The following is a 4,457-nucleotide window of genomic DNA, read 5'->3' on the forward strand; positions in this document are numbered from 1 at the left end:
TTTTTCACCACTAAAACGCATGAGACTTGTAGTTTTCAAAAATGTTTTCATTTTTGATGAGACGCTTAATGAAAGAAGTTTAATCGCCGGCAAACGAAATCCCGCGTTTTCCCGTAAATCCGGGGCTTGGCCCGTATAGTCGAATGTATACAAAGAATGTACCCAGGGAGTAAACTCATTTCCCAAACGATTTTTTAAATTTTTTTTTCACCACTAAAACGCATGAGACTTGTAGTTTTCAAAAATGTTTTCATTTTTCATGAGACGCTTAATGAAAGAGGTTTAATCGCCGGAAAACGAAAACCCGCGATTTCCCGTAAATCCTGGACTCAGCCCGTATAGTCGAATGTATACAAAGAAAGTACCCTGTGAGTAAACTCATTTCCAGAACGATTTTTTAAATTATTTTTTCACCACTAAAACGCATAAGACTTGTAGTTTTTAAAAATGTTTTCTTTTTTGATGAGACGCGGAATAAAAGAAGTTTAATCGCCGGCAAACGAAAACCCGCGATTTCCCGTAAATCCTGGACTCAGCCCGTATAGTCAAAAGTATACAAAGAAAGTACCTAGGGAGTAAACTCATTTCCCAAACGCTTTTTTAAATTATTATTTCACCACTAAAACGCATGAGACTTGTAGTTTTCAAGAATGTTTTCATTTTTGATGAGACACTGAATAAAAGCAGTATAATCGCCGGCAAACGAAAACCCGCGATTTCCCGTAAATCCCGGGCTTGGCACGTATAGTCGAATGTATACAAAGAAAGTACCCTGTGAGTAAACTCATTTCCAGAACGATTTTTTAAATTATTTTTTCACCACTAAAACGCAAAGGACTTGTAGTTTTTAAAAATGTTTTCATTTTTGATGAGACGCTGAATAAAAGAAGTTCAATCGCCGGCAAACTAAAACCCACGATTTCCCGTAAATCCCGGCTTGGCCCGTATAGTCAAAAGTATACAAAGAAAGTACCCAGGGAGTAAACTCATTTCCCGAACGAATTTTTAAATTATTTTTTCACCACTAAAACGCATGAGACTTGTAGTTTTCAAATATGTTTTCATTTTTGATGAGACGCTGAAAAAAAGCAGTTTAATCGCCAGCAAACGAAAACCTGCGATATCCCTAAATCCCGGACTCGGCCAGTATAGTCAAAAGTATACAAAGAAAGTACCCAGGGAGTAAACTCATTTCCAGAACGATTTATTAAATTATTTTTTCACCACTAAAACGCATAAGACTTGTAGTTTTTAAAAGTGTTTTCATTTTTGATGGGACGCTGAATAAAAGAAGTTTAATCGCCGGCAAGCGAAAACCTGCGATTTCCCGTAAATCCTGGACTCGGCCCGTATAGTCAAAAGTATACAAAGAAAGTACCCAGGGAGTAAACTCATTTCCCAAACGATTTTTTAAATTATTATTTCACCACTAAAACGCATGAGACTTGTAGTTTTCAAGAATGTTTTCATTTATGATGAGACGCTGAATAAAAGCAGTTTAATCGCCGGCAAACGAAAACCCGCGATTTCCCGTAAATACCGGGCTTGGCCCGTATAGTCAAAAGTATACAAAGAAAGTACCCAGGGAGTAAACTCATTTCCCGAACGATTTTTTAATTTATTTTTTCACCACTAAAACGCATGAGACTTGTAGTTTTCAAAAATGTTTTTATTTTTGATGAGACGCTGAAAAAAAGCAGTTTAATCGCCGGCAAACGAAAACCTGCGATTTCCCTAAATCCGGGACTCGGCCCGTATAGTCAAAAGTATACAAAGAAAGTACCCAGGGAGTAAACTCATTTCCAGAACGATTTTTTAAATTATTTTTTCACCACTAAAACGCACACGACTTGTAGTTTTTAAAAATGTTTTCATTTTTGATGAGACGCTGAATAAAAGAAGTTTAATCGCCGGCAAACGAAAACCCGCAATTTCCCGTAAATCCCGGGCTTGGCCCGTATAGTCAAAAGTATACAAAGAAAGTACCCAGGGAGTAAACTCATTTCCCGAACGATTTTTGATATTATGTTTTTACCACTAAACGCATGAGACTTGTAGTTTTCAAAAATATTTTCATATTTGATGGGACGTTGAATAAAAGAAGTTTAATCGCCGGCAAACGAAAATCCGCAATTTCCCGTAAATCCCAGACTCGGCCCGTATAGTCAAAAGTATACAAAGAAAGTACCCAGGGAGTAAACTCATTTCCCGAACGATTTTTTAAATTATTTTTTCACCACTAAAACGCATGAGACTTGTAGTTTTCAAAAATGTTTTCATTTTTGATGAGACGCTTAATGAAAGAAGTTTAATCGCCGGCAAACGAAATCCCGCGTTTTCCCGTAAATCCGGGGCTTGGCCCGTATAGTCGAATGTATACAAAGAATGTACCCAGGGAGTAAACTCATTTCCCAAACGATTTTTTAAATTTTTTTTTCACCACTAAAACGCATGAGACTTGTAGTTTTCAAAAATGTTTTCATTTTTCATGAGACGCTTAATGAAAGAGGTTTAATCGCCGGAAAACGAAAACCCGCGATTTCCCGTAAATCCTGGACTCAGCCCGTATAGTCGAATGTATACAAAGAAAGTACCCTGTGAGTAAACTCATTTCCAGAACGATTTTTTAAATTATTTTTTCACCACTAAAACGCATAAGACTTGTAGTTTTTAAAAATGTTTTCTTTTTTGATGAGACGCGGAATAAAAGAAGTTTAATCGCCGGCAAACGAAAACCCGCGATTTCCCGTAAATCCTGGACTCAGCCCGTATAGTCAAAAGTATACAAAGAAAGTACCTAGGGAGTAAACTCATTTCCCAAACGCTTTTTTAAATTATTATTTCACCACTAAAACGCATGAGACTTGTAGTTTTCAAGAATGTTTTCATTTTTGATGAGACACTGAATAAAAGCAGTATAATCGCCGGCAAACGAAAACCCGCGATTTCCCGTAAATCCCGGGCTTGGCACGTATAGTCGAATGTATACAAAGAAAGTACCCTGTGAGTAAACTCATTTCCAGAACGATTTTTTAAATTATTTTTTCACCACTAAAACGCAAAGGACTTGTAGTTTTTAAAAATGTTTTCATTTTTGATGAGACGCTGAATAAAAGAAGTTCAATCGCCGGCAAACTAAAACCCACGATTTCCCGTAAATCCCGGCTTGGCCCGTATAGTCAAAAGTATACAAAGAAAGTACCCAGGGAGTAAACTCATTTCCCGAACGAATTTTTAAATTATTTTTTCACCACTAAAACGCATGAGACTTGTAGTTTTCAAATATGTTTTCATTTTTGATGAGACGCTGAAAAAAAGCAGTTTAATCGCCAGCAAACGAAAACCTGCGATATCCCTAAATCCCGGACTCGGCCAGTATAGTCAAAAGTATACAAAGAAAGTACCCAGGGAGTAAACTCATTTCCAGAACGATTTATTAAATTATTTTTTCACCACTAAAACGCATAAGACTTGTAGTTTTTAAAAGTGTTTTCATTTTTGATGGGACGCTGAATAAAAGAAGTTTAATCGCCGGCAAGCGAAAACCTGCGATTTCCCGTAAATCCTGGACTCGGCCCGTATAGTCAAAAGTATACAAAGAAAGTACCCAGGGAGTAAACTCATTTCCCAAACGATTTTTTAAATTATTATTTCACCACTAAAACGCATGAGACTTGTAGTTTTCAAGAATGTTTTCATTTATGATGAGACGCTGAATAAAAGCAGTTTAATCGCCGGCAAACGAAAACCCGCGATTTCCCGTAAATACCGGGCTTGGCACGTATAGTCGAATGTATACAAAGAAAGTACCCAGGGAGTAAACTCATTTCCCGAACGATTTTTTAAATTATTTTTTCACCACTAAAACGCATGAGACTTGTAGTTTTCAAAAATGTTTTCATTTTTGATGAGACGCTTAATGAAAGAAGTTTAATCGCCGGCAAACGAAATCCCGCGTTTTCCCGTAAATCCGGGGCTTGACCCGTATAGTCGAATGTATACAAAGAAAGTACCCACGGAGTAAACTCATTTCCCGAACGATTTTTTAAATTTTTTTTTCACCACTAAAACGCATGAGACTTGTAGTTTTCAAAAATGTTTTCATTTTTCATGAGACGCTTAATGAAAGAGGTTTAATCGCCGGAAAACGAAAACCCGCGATTTCCCGTAAATCCCGGGCTTGGCCCGTATAGTCGAATGTATACAAAGAAAGTACCCTGTGAGTAAACTCATTTCCAGAACGATTTTTTAAATTATTTTTTCACCACTAAAACGCAAAGGACTTGTAGTTTTTAAAAATGTTTTCATTTTTGATGAAACGCTGAATAAAAGAAGTTCAATCGCCGGCAAACTAAAACCCACGATTTCCCGTAAATCCCGGCTTGGCCCGTATAGTCAAAAGTATACAAAGAAAGTACCCAGGGAGTAAACTCATTTCCCGAACGAATTTTTAAATT

Source organism: Hydractinia symbiolongicarpus, chromosome 2 (genome assembly GCF_029227915.1).
Source record: "Hydractinia symbiolongicarpus strain clone_291-10 chromosome 2, HSymV2.1, whole genome shotgun sequence".
NCBI lineage: Eukaryota > Metazoa > Cnidaria > Hydrozoa > Anthoathecata > Hydractiniidae > Hydractinia > Hydractinia symbiolongicarpus.